This window comes from Alexandromys fortis, unplaced genomic scaffold (genome assembly GCF_014885135.2).
Source record: "Alexandromys fortis isolate MF-2015 unplaced genomic scaffold, M_Fortis_MF-2015_v1.1 scaffold_16, whole genome shotgun sequence".
NCBI lineage: Eukaryota > Metazoa > Chordata > Mammalia > Rodentia > Cricetidae > Alexandromys > Alexandromys fortis.
Genome location: NW_026067893.1, coordinates 18,715,462 through 18,728,423, shown reverse-complemented (window position 1 = coordinate 18,728,423; position 12,962 = coordinate 18,715,462). Strand labels below are relative to the sequence as shown.

Genomic DNA, 12,962 nt, shown 5'->3' with positions numbered 1-12,962 from the left:
ATTAGACTAAAGAAACAGAAAGAAGCCAAGCCTGCTCTAAGTCCTACACATCTTCCTCTTGGACAACTTGTCTTAAACATGACATCACCGGCTCCTGACCCAGCATTCTGAAGCAGATGCTACTGATTGTTCTGTTATTTGCCACAGACATCCTCTAAAGGCCTCTTTCCTCTTTCTCCCCTTGATGTCTAGCTTCTTTCCCCTCAGATGGCTAGCCTCCTTCCTCCATACCCTTTGTCTGGCCTCAACTTCCCCATGTCCTCCTCCTCCAGCTTGGCCTTCCTGTGGCATCATTGGCGTTATATTTAGGTCTGCGAATTCAGCACAGTTGCTCCCTTCTGAACAATGTCATGTAATTGGCAAGATATTTTGATAGTTCCTTCCAGGGCCGGGTAGCCAGAATAACCTCCTTGGGTTGAGTGAGCTGCCCCATCCTGTTTTATAGATGCAAACAGTGAGACCCAGAAAGTGCTGCTTCAACGGTCTCGCTTTGATAACCAGGCTCTCCTCATTTTGTCTGTGAAGTCATAGAAATTTAGATATGATAGAGACCTTGGGTATAATCTGGGCCAGCCTTATCTTGCTCCAAGGGAGAGAATTAAGTTCTAGGGAGATATGGTAACAACCCCAGGGTTAGCTTAGTGGACAACTGCTTTGCTTCTTTTGACCAAACCTTCTCCCTGATCTTTCCCACCCGGCTCAGGTCTTCGGCTGGGATATACACCATCCTATAGGAACAAGGCGCCTCTTCCTTCCAGGGCCACAGTCCAGAACACTGACTGAAGCACAGACCCAGCAAGACAGTTCTGAAAGACCAGCCTACCCCAGGCCAGCGGAGAGCCCTGGAGAAAGAACCAGAACGGAAGTAAGCCTCGGCATTTGCTGTGGACAATGCATGCACCAGGTATTGCATGTGTCACAACCACACCTGGGGTAGCACCTGTTACTAACTCACCTTCTTTAGTGACAAAAACAATCTTAAGCATTTTTATGTCTGCAGTGGTGTAAAGAGTATTTATACTATTGTGGTTCCCCATGTATAGAGATTAGAACATTTGGTCTGGGAAGTTGAGGAAGTCATATAGTCTTGTCACTGGTAGGGGTGACACACAAAATGAATTGTGATTCCAAGGTACATGAACTTTGCCCTGTCTGAATGACACAGTGATTTATTTCAACTTGGGCCCTCTTCTGGGAAGATGACCACATTTACCACGGGCCTCTATGGCCAGCTTCCCTTCTATCCTTGGAGATGGCACCCAGTCCCCCTATCTACCCAGCAGTCATACTGGGGGCACTATGTCCCCCATCCCTGCCCTGTTATTGGCTTCCAAGGTCAAACATTTAGCTGGTAGGAAGCGTGAGTATTTAGGGCCTCTCGGGCTTTGCTTAGGGGCAGAAAGAAAAGAGGAAGGGACCCATGTCAGTGAGAGGGAAGGAGACAGGGTGGTGTTGGTTTGATAGTAGAAGGGACCACACGGGGCTCTGCAGGCCCGGGACGTGTTGGTGGTGCCTGAGCAGGCTGGAAGAAGAGCAGCACCATTATTCCACGGCCTAGGCAGAAAGGAGCCCCTGTACACCCGACACAACAGCTAACTCACGCTCCCAGCTAACAGCCACTAACCATGGGAAGCCCATCACAGGTGTTCCCAGTACCCTGCCCTGTCTCTATTTTCCCGCAGACATCTGCAAACATTCTCTGCTGGCGGATGGCATGCTTGTGCTGCTGAGCCGGGTTAGAAACAGAAGTTGGGCTGAATTTGGCACAACCAAGAACAGGGATGATTCTACAAATATCCACTATCTTACTTAAAATCCTGGTTCCATTTCCCATGTCAGACACAGATTGACTGAGGACTCTCCACGTCGAGACAGATGGGCTGACCAAAAGCCTGTGCTATCCTGACTTGAGAATGTTCTTGGAAGATTTGTCACTTGACATGACCACAGTAATTGCCATGGTCCTTCCTCTTCCTGATTTCAGTGACTAGGAGCCCTTGGTGCCTAGAAGGCTACAGTTTTTTCTGTCCTCTGAGCATGCCGGGACCCTGCTGCTCTTGGCTCTCACCACTTGTGCTGCATGGAGCAGGTAAAGGGAAAAGTCTCTATGAGTCTGTAAAAAGGCAGGTTATGAAAACCAAACAATTATAAGAGATGCCTGTGGCCACAGAGAGGTAGGCCCCCAGGTGAGCCACACATATTACAGAATTCTCACATACTCACTGTTTCTACAGGTGTCTAATGAAGTTTGGTATGCCTAGCCTCTCTCCATGACCAGCAAAAACCACCACGTCAAAGCAAACACACAAACAACAACAACAACAGGGCTTCTAAAGGAAAGTAGTTAGGAACTTTTTGTAAAAGCAAGTAGCCAAGAAGTCTTTCAAAACTGCCTTCAGAAAAGTTCTGGAAATGTTTTTCTACGCAGTGAACATGTTTCAAGAATTTGAGTGTGTCTTTTTTTTAAAAAAAAAAAACAACAACTATATGATCAAGGTACGTTAGCTAGCTACATCTGTGAACACCTCAGCACGTACTCTATTGTTTTATATAATTATTATATGTTAGCAAAAATATTTATGGCAACTTATGATCAAAATAAATTACATATTATGGGTGCATGTGTGAAAAATCCCATAATGAAAGCCATTGTTGTACATGGGTAATGTATGCTAACATAAACACATTTAATTGACTCAGCTGGAGAAAAAGGGTATTGCCTATGACCGCATGGTACTGCACAGTCTGGCCACCTGTTTGACTAGGCCCCATTACTGCAGCTGAACCCAAAATATTGTGAAAAATAAAGAGCAATTTTAGAGAATAGTTTTTCCTATGTCCTGAAAACATTTGACGCAGTTAGATTTTTCTTTCTGGGCTCTGAGTTAAAAACAAAGACACTCGGGAACATCTTAAATGTTTTGGGGTGGGTGGGGGGAGTAGAGGATTGAAAAGAAACCTTGCAATTTTTAAAAAAGCATCTAGAAATGTGTATCATGAATACCTTCAAGGTTGCTGAAAAGGTTCACTCCTTAAAGTTATTGCTTTACAAATAAGCACGAGGACCTGAGTGTATTCTCCCAGCACCTGTGGGCGCGCCTGCAACCTCAGCACTGGGGAGCAGAGACAGGAGGCTCCTGGGAGTTTTCGAGCCAGCCAGTCTAGCTGAACCTTCGAGTTCCAGGGTGAGTGAGAAACCTGTCTTCCAAAATAAAATTGAGTGCAAGTGAAGAAGACACTACGTGTGGGCTTCTGTCTCTAGCATCCACACACCTGTGCACACACACAAGTACTCACATACTCAGTCACACACACTTAAACAGGGCCACACAGCACAACACAAAAGGATACATTTAAAGAAAAACCTTGAAGTAGTATCTCATGGATCAAAGAAAACTATGGTCATGGCCCCTTAAATAGCCTATATTATCACTTTTTTAAAATTACTTTCATTTGTTTGTTTATGTGCATGCACATACACGAATGTGTATGTGCTCCATGGTACCATGTGGAGATCAGAATACAACTTTGGGAATCAGGCCTCTCCTTCCATGCTGTCCCGGGAATGGACCTCAGCTTGGCAGGCTTGTTCACTCACTAACGGTCTCGCTGGCCCAATCAAGCTTTTGGTTGTAGCGAAACACACACAGTCCAAATGTCACCGTTTATATAGCAACATTTAGTAAACTCACAAGATCATACGACCGCTGCCACCATCCAGACGCAGAGTAGTCAGTAACAGTTTTAAAACATATTATTTTCTTCAATACTTTTGAAGTTTTAAATAAATAGCTTTTGTTTTAGTGTCTGTGTGCACGCACGTGCGTGTGTGCGAGAAATTGTGTGTGATTGTGTTAGGAGGGATCTACTACAAGGCCTTGTATTGATGGGCAGGCTCCCCCACTGAGCTCACCCCCAGTAGTGCTACCATCATTTTATAAGCAACAACATTCACCCTAAAATACAGCACTCAACACATAGGTCCAGCCATTTGGGGTTGGCATGGCAACTGAGATCTTTGAATGTGGATGTGCTGTGAAGCCAGAAGTCCCCTTGTTACTTTGTACAATTAATGCATGCTGAAGAATAAAAGGGAGGGGAAACTGTGATCAGGCTGGAGAAAAATTAATTAATTAATAAAAAATAATAAAACCTTACAAATCACACATATATATAGAAATGAGCTTTCTCAGAATTTAGAATTCCGCTTTCCATTTTCTTCTCTGTATTTTGGTTGCTCTGTTTTGTTTTGTTGAGACAAGACTTCATATAGCCCAGGCTGGCCTGGAATTGACTGTATAAGGTCATGATGACCTTGAACTCTCTACCGGCCTCATCTTGTCTAGTCTTGGAGTTACAGGTGTGTGGCGCCATGCTTGGCTTTCCACTTCTTTTTTGAAAATGTATTTACCAGGGCTGGAGAGATGATTCCATGGTTAAGAGCACTGGCTGTTCTTCTACAGGACCCAGGTTCAATTCCCAGCATCTACATGGATGCTTATAAATACCTGTAGCTCCAGTTCCAAGGAACCTGACACCTCTTCTGGTCTCCTTGGGAACTAGGCATGCACACAGTTTCACATTATGCAAAGAGATACATGGAAGCAAAACACACCCAAAAAATAATTTTAAAAAGAAAATATATTTCTCATGTTTGAACCAAAACCAAAAAAATGTGTTTCTTGTCTCCTGATTTGTCTAGTGACATATATTCATATCTATATCTATATATGTCCTTAAAAAACTTATTCCTCCTGCTATATATCTTTACACCTGAACCAAGTACAGTTTTTGTTTTTATTCTTGTTTTCAGTAGTGGGGATGGAGTCCAGGGCCTCTTTCATGCTAGGTAAGTACTTTATCACTAAACCATATCTCCAGTCCCTTCCTTTACTTTTTATTTTGAAACAGGATGTTTCTAAGTTGCCCAGGATGGCCTTGAACCTGTGACTTTTCTGCCTCAGACTCTTGGGTACATAGGATTAAAGGTACATAGTTTAAAGCAGTGGTTCTCAACCTTCCTATGCTGTGACCCTTTAATACACTTCCTTATGTTATGGTGACCCCCAAGCAAACAAATATTGCTGATGTTACTTCACGACTGTACTTTTGCTACTGTCATGGATCGCAGTGTAAATATCTGTGCTTTCCGACGGGTTTAGGTGATATCCGTGAAAGGGTTGTTCAACACCCTAAGTGGTCTCGACCCAGAGGTGGAGAACTGTTGGTTTAAAGCATGTGAGGGGATGCAGGAAAGCACTGTGTCTAAGTATGTGTTCTTCGTCTTCTGCTCTGACACCTGGGTACAGCCTCCCACCTGGGGACCCCGGTTCATGTGGGCTCAGGTGGGCTCACGTGGGCGTGCCTCCACCTCCTACCTCTGCGTCCAGAACAGTGTTCCATTCATTCAACTTAGTGATCTCCGTGCTGGAGGCAGGAGGGTTGCGTCCACTTCTGGGCCCAAGCTTGCTGTTAGAGTAGTGACTCTTAACTGGTGCTGGTATCAGGGATCAGCCAGCTCCCTTAGTGATGTGATTCTGAACCAGAACCCCAAGACACTTCATCCTGTGTGGAGCTAAGGACACAACCTGGGGTATCCGGGAAGTTAAAACCAGGGTATTTTAGGTGAAAAGGATATTCCCACTGTTGATTTGACATAGTCACTGTTACAATGCCCCTAGTATATATGTATATTATTAGTATATAGTATTACTTCTCTTTTCCAGATGACAGAGCCAAGGTAAAATGGATTCAGTGCCTTCCGCCGAGACTAAGCTAATTAGTGCTGAGCGGGCACCCAGACACAGGTCCGCCAATTCCAATCAACGTGAATTCTCTGTCTCATGCAGCAGACGCTTCCCAGGCTGCCTCCTAAATTATATCACATTGGTGATGGATGCTTGGCCTGCAGGGAAGGCCAGCTATGCTCTTTGTAATTATAACTTACCCTCAGACAATGGGAACCACTGTAGGCCCGGTCACTGTAAAACACACCAATGTGGCACCACTCACACGTGAGTCAGTGAATTCAAGTTGGGGCTTGAAAATACGCAACAACCCGAGTCACACCTGAGTCTACAGAGCTTTGTGGAGGTGTCTGACAAGTGAACACGATCCCTTTTAACTTTTTATTGTTTTATTTTTATTTTTATTGTTTTCTGTGTATGAGGGTTTTGCCTGTGTGTCTATCTGCATTTCTGAGGACTACATGCTTCTCTGGTGCCCAAGGAGATGATGAGGCTCTATATGGGTCCTGGGAATCGAAACCTGATCTTAACCACTAGCCAACACTCCATCCCATCCCTTTTAGCTTTTTAAAATAGTTATCGAGGATATGTATAGAACACTGACTAGACTAGGGAGTTTATTGGCCAATAAATACCTCAGGGAGGGAGATGGAGCAAAGGGATGATGTGTTCTTTGCCTCCATCCACAGGCAACATGGAGGTGTGAGGGTTATCNTTTGCTTTGCTTTTCCTAGGCCTCACTCCAGACTACGGAACCCAGAGTCATGAGCCCTCAAGTGTTTCCAGTGTGTGTCTGAGGCTGAGACCCTCAGACAGCATTATCAGGGTGGGAGAGTTTTGTGTACCCCAATCCCCCGAGCCCTGGGGATCTGGTCTGTGAGAACACACCAGGGAGGGCCCCACAGCTGATCTTCAGAACATCCTTAGGTATTCAAGGGTGGGACAAATTCTGGAAGGATGGTTTATGAAGCACCAAGGTGAGAGGTCTTGGGGAAAGCAGCCATACTGTGGTGTGACCAGCCACTAAGCAGGTGTCCAAGAAAGCTCTCATTTGACAAGATTCATGCCCCGTTGTGTTTTATTAAATGGTTCGAAAATGGTTGTACCTGCCACAACATATTTTCAAAAGCCTAGTCAAAATAACTTAAAGGTATGTATGTGTGTGTTTGCGTGTGCGTGTTTGTGCCTATGTTTGTATGTGTTTGTTGTGCATTTTTGTGTGTGTATGTATTAGTGCGTGTTTATGTATATGTGTGTTTGTGCGTGTTTGTGTGTATGTGTGTATAATGTGTGAAGTATCTTGGTTTTTCTTTCAGCTCCCTCTGCACTCACTGGGCTGTGAAAAGGGGACATAGCATCTAGGCATTTCCCCAACTTCTCTTCCCAGAAAAGACCAAATGCAAAGCAACCAGATCAGAGAAAATCCCTTTGTGGGCTGGTCTTGGATTAGCAGAGTCTCAAAGGAAAGCAAACCCTGCGAATAGCCAGTATATTCTCCCCTTTCATCAGTCTCAGCCTTGGATCCAGTTCTTGTATTTCATGCTTCAGGAGCTGTAAGTTTAGCCTTGCCTCCTGAGCTGATCTAGGTCCAAGCCTGCCGCTCCCGCTTCCTACCTGGAAAAGGCTGTACCAGCCTGGGAGGCCCTCCACTCTGTGCTGTGACAGCCTTCAGTGCTCCTGTTTCTGAGTCTCAAACTTCAACTTGCTATTCCCTTTCTCATGGGTTTGCAGTAGTTCCCTGGTCTCCACCAAACCTAGCTCAACATTTTCACCTTGGCTGATCACTGTTGGAGCGCACCCCGATCTCCTGTAGAAGCCTGTCATCTCAGGCACCTCGAGGACTTCTCTGCTCATACAAATGGGTGGTGTGGTGTCTCCAGCCACTTGTTTCTAAGATTAATTTGGAATAATATTTTCTCTGTTATCCTCATTGCCCCCACTCTCTTTCTCTGTCTCTCTCTTTTTCTCTGTCTCTCTCTGTCTCTTTGTCTCTCTCTGTCTCTGTCTCTTTCTCTTTTTTTTTTTTGTGTGTCTAAAGAATACACTCAATCTCTTTACTGCTTCTTACTACAAATGTATCTTTAAAACTGCTTCTATTTTAAACTTCTATTTTAAATTAGAATTATTTTAACGACCATCCATAGGTCTATTTGATTTTTGATGTGTCTGTTCTTTCCTTCCACCTTTTGGGTCCCAGGAACAGGCTTGATAGCAAGTAAATTTACCTGCTGAACCATGTTTCTGACCTTGGTTTCTATGTTTTGAAACAGCCCCCTCCAACCCCTTTGGAGAGTTTCCATGGTTTAATACTTTTGACTCCAGATTCCTTAAAGAGGACTTCCCATTTTTCAGTGCCAGGGATTGAACTCAGGGCCTCACTCATGCCAGGTGTGTGCTTGGCTAATGGAGCTATAACCGCAGCCCACTTTTTTACCTTCTTAATTAAATTGTAGTCTGTATTTAATTTAGAAAAAAACTAAATCTCCAGGAAACCATAGGAAAGGAGGAAAATGGAGCTTGAAATCTGGTGTCCTTGGATCTTCGGGCTTGAAGCTTCTGAGTTCTCTGTGTCAACATCGCCCGTCACGTGTACAGACCGGGAAATGCCAGGCGTGGGAGAGGAACAGGAAGTACAAAGGCTCAGAAGTAGGATCATCTGGGACCTTTGGGGCTTGGTGGGAAGCTCGGCGTGGCAAGGGATAAGGCTACTGTGAGAGGCTTGCTGTCAAAAGTGAGGCCTGCCAGCTAAGGGAAGGGCGGGTGCCAACGCCTTAGTAGTCCCAGACAGCCGGAAGTACTCAGGGTCGGGTCCTGGGGTGTGCAGAGATTGAGTGGGGAGAATGGAGACTGTGTGGGTGGGGGACACTAGTGGCCGGGAGCTCAGTGAGACCATCTCTGCTGAGTCTGCTTCCGGAATGGTGAACAAACTGAAGACGCAGGAATGGCGTGAGCTTCCCCTCTGGAAATTCAGGCTGACAGCTTTCATAGCGGACATTGCTGCCCACCTAGCGTGGCATTGCAGTTACTAACCCCAACCCCAGGGAGACCGAGGCAGGAGGACCACAGTTCTGGGTCGGTCTGGGACATAGAGTGAGACGATGTCTCAGAAAAGCAAAGACTGGGGAGGCAGCTCCGTGGTAGAGCATAGGAAACACAAGACCATGGGGTTTAGTTCTGTCGCGGCAAAAATAAATAAATAAATACATACATAAATAAATACATAAATACATAAATACCTCCGGCATAAAGCTGTTCTTAGTGTGCCATCTTGGAGGTTGAGACAAAAAAAAAAATTAACAATAACACTGTCCTGTCTTCATTTAAAATTTCTTTTTCTCTCCCCCCCTCCCCTGGGATGCATGTGTGTGATTCATGTGCACATGTGCGCTGGTGCATGTGGAAGGAGTCGTCCTCCATCTCTCTTCCACTCGGCTCACTGAGGAGAGTCCCTCATATGCAGTGCTCATCCATATGGCTGCTTTGGCTAGTTAGTTTGCTCTGGGGATACTGTTGCTGCTCCAAGTCTGGAACCTCAGGTGAGTCTCAATGCCCACAGGCAATTTACATGGTTTCTGGAGATTTGAACTCTGGTCTTTACCCTTGCACACACGTGTTTTACCTGACGAGTCATTTCCCAGCCCCACATTTAAATTTAAATTTCCAATATTTAGTTCTTCATGTTCTATTTTGTATTTAGTTCAATTTTTTTTTACCTTGATTTACTTATTTTTCCAGACTACTCCTTAAAGTGTGATGTCATGATTTGCTATTTGTGCCTTATTTATTCCACAGTTCAAGGAGCCAGCCACGCTTGAGCTCCCGAGTTAAACTGAAGACAAAAACTGTCCTCTAGAAGGCAGGACATGAATCCCTCCCCTCTTCACGCTTGCCCAACTCTTCTGGTCTCTGAAAAATTAGACTAAAGAAACAGAAAGAAGCCAAGCCTGCTCTAAGTCCTACACATCTTCCTCTTGGACAACTTGTCTTAAACATGACATCACCGGCTCCTGACCCAGCATTCTGAAGCAGATGCTACTGATTGTTCTGTTATTTGCCACAGACATCCTCTAAAGGCCTCTTTCCTCTTTCTCCCCTTGATGTCTAGCTTCTTTCCCCTCAGATGGCTAGCCTCCTTCCTCCATACCCTTTGTCTGGCCTCAACTTCCCCATGTCCTCCTCCTCCAGCTTGGCCTTCCTGTGGCATCATTGGCGTTATATTTAGGTCTGCGAATTCAGCACAGTTGCTCCCTTCTGAACAATGTCATGTAATTGGCAAGATATTTTGATAGTTCCTTCCAGGGCCGGGTAGCCAGAATAACCTCCTTGGGTTGAGTGAGCTGCCCCATCCTGTTTTATAGATGCAAACAGTGAGACCCAGAAAGTGCTGCTTCAACGGTCTCGCTTTGATAACCAGGCTCTCCTCATTTTGTCTGTGAAGTCATAGAAATTTAGATATGATAGAGACCTTGGGTATAATCTGGGCCAGCCTTATCTTGCTCCAAGGGAGAGAATTAAGTTCTAGGGAGATATGGTAACAACCCCAGGGTTAGCTTAGTGGACAACTGCTTTGCTTCTTTTGACCAAACCTTCTCCCTGATCTTTCCCACCCGGCTCAGGTCTTCGGCTGGGATATACACCATCCTATAGGAACAAGGCGCCTCTTCCTTCCAGGGCCACAGTCCAGAACACTGACTGAAGCACAGACCCAGCAAGACAGTTCTGAAAGACCAGCCTACCCCAGGCCAGCGGAGAGCCCTGGAGAAAGAACCAGAACGGAAGTAAGCCTCGGCATTTGCTGTGGACAATGCATGCACCAGGTATTGCATGTGTCACAACCACACCTGGGGTAGCACCTGTTACTAACTCACCTTCTTTAGTGACAAAAACAATCTTAAGCATTTTTATGTCTGCAGTGGTGTAAAGAGTATTTATACTATTGTGGTTCCCCATGTATAGAGATTAGAACATTTGGTCTGGGAAGTTGAGGAAGTCATATAGTCTTGTCACTGGTAGGGGTGACACACAAAATGAATTGTGATTCCAAGGTACATGAACTTTGCCCTGTCTGAATGACACAGTGATTTATTTCAACTTGGGCCCTCTTCTGGGAAGATGACCACATTTACCACGGGCCTCTATGGCCAGCTTCCCTTCTATCCTTGGAGATGGCACCCAGTCCCCCTATCTACCCAGCAGTCATACTGGGGGCACTATGTCCCCCATCCCTGCCCTGTTATTGGCTTCCAAGGTCAAACATTTAGCTGGTAGGAAGCGTGAGTATTTAGGGCCTCTCGGGCTTTGCTTAGGGGCAGAAAGAAAAGAGGAAGGGACCCATGTCAGTGAGAGGGAAGGAGACAGGGTGGTGTTGGTTTGATAGTAGAAGGGACCACACGGGGCTCTGCAGGCCCGGGACGTGTTGGTGGTGCCTGAGCAGGCTGGAAGAAGAGCAGCACCATTATTCCACGGCCTAGGCAGAAAGGAGCCCCTGTACACCCGACACAACAGCTAACTCACGCTCCCAGCTAACAGCCACTAACCATGGGAAGCCCATCACAGGTGTTCCCAGTACCCTGCCCTGTCTCTATTTTCCCGCAGACATCTGCAAACATTCTCTGCTGGCGGATGGCATGCTTGTGCTGCTGAGCCGGGTTAGAAACAGAAGTTGGGCTGAATTTGGCACAACCAAGAACAGGGATGATTCTACAAATATCCACTATCTTACTTAAAATCCTGGTTCCATTTCCCATGTCAGACACAGATTGACTGAGGACTCTCCACGTCGAGACAGATGGGCTGACCAAAAGCCTGTGCTATCCTGACTTGAGAATGTTCTTGGAAGATTTGTCACTTGACATGACCACAGTAATTGCCATGGTCCTTCCTCTTCCTGATTTCAGTGACTAGGAGCCCTTGGTGCCTAGAAGGCTACAGTTTTTTCTGTCCTCTGAGCATGCCGGGACCCTGCTGCTCTTGGCTCTCACCACTTGTGCTGCATGGAGCAGGTAAAGGGAAAAGTCTCTATGAGTCTGTAAAAAGGCAGGTTATGAAAACCAAACAATTATAAGAGATGCCTGTGGCCACAGAGAGGTAGGCCCCCAGGTGAGCCACACATATTACAGAATTCTCACATACTCACTGTTTCTACAGGTGTCTAATGAAGTTTGGTATGCCTAGCCTCTCTCCATGACCAGCAAAAACCACCACGTCAAAGCAAACACACAAACAACAACAACAACAGGGCTTCTAAAGGAAAGTAGTTAGGAACTTTTTGTAAAAGCAAGTAGCCAAGAAGTCTTTCAAAACTGCCTTCAGAAAAGTTCTGGAAATGTTTTTCTACGCAGTGAACATGTTTCAAGAATTTGAGTGTGTCTTTTTTTTAAAAAAAAAAAACAACAACTATATGATCAAGGTACGTTAGCTAGCTACATCTGTGAACACCTCAGCACGTACTCTATTGTTTTATATAATTATTATATGTTAGCAAAAATATTTATGGCAACTTATGATCAAAATAAATTACATATTATGGGTGCATGTGTGAAAAATCCCATAATGAAAGCCATTGTTGTACATGGGTAATGTATGCTAACATAAACACATTTAATTGACTCAGCTGGAGAAAAAGGGTATTGCCTATGACCGCATGGTACTGCACAGTCTGGCCACCTGTTTGACTAGGCCCCATTACTGCAGCTGAACCCAAAATATTGTGAAAAATAAAGAGCAATTTTAGAGAATAGTTTTTCCTATGTCCTGAAAACATTTGACGCAGTTAGATTTTTCTTTCTGGGCTCTGAGTTAAAAACAAAGACACTCGGGAACATCTTAAATGTTTTGGGGTGGGTGGGGGGAGTAGAGGATTGAAAAGAAACCTTGCAATTTTTAAAAAAGCATCTAGAAATGTGTATCATGAATACCTTCAAGGTTGCTGAAAAGGTTCACTCCTTAAAGTTATTGCTTTACAAATAAGCACGAGGACCTGAGTGTATTCTCCCAGCACCTGTGGGCGCGCCTGCAACCTCAGCACTGGGGAGCAGAGACAGGAGGCTCCTGGGAGTTTTCGAGCCAGCCAGTCTAGCTGAACCTTCGAGTTCCAGGGTGAGTGAGAAACCTGTCTTCCAAAATAAAATTGAGTGCAAGTGAAGAAGACACTACGTGTGGGCTTCTGTCTCTAGCATCCACACACCTGTGCACACACACAAGTACTCACATACT

The 12,962-nt window shown here is 45.2% G+C and overlaps 1 protein-coding gene and 1 long non-coding RNA gene across 3 annotated transcripts in view; one reads left to right on the top strand and one right to left on the bottom strand.

Moving 5' to 3' along the window:
• Blnk (B cell linker) overlaps positions 1–12,962 on the bottom strand; it is a 70,362-nt gene that overhangs the window by 47,400 nt on the left and 10,000 nt on the right. The window lies entirely within an intron of this gene.
• Positions 795–12,025, top strand: LOC126505500 (uncharacterized). Of its 2 annotated transcripts, none has more exons than XR_007592922.1 (3): positions 795–904; positions 1,985–2,089; positions 11,895–12,025. It is a non-coding gene; the product is annotated as an uncharacterized lncRNA (long non-coding RNA). The 2 variants fall into 2 exon arrangements; XR_007592920.1 differs by lacking the exon at positions 11,895–12,025 and adding an exon at positions 2,235–2,365.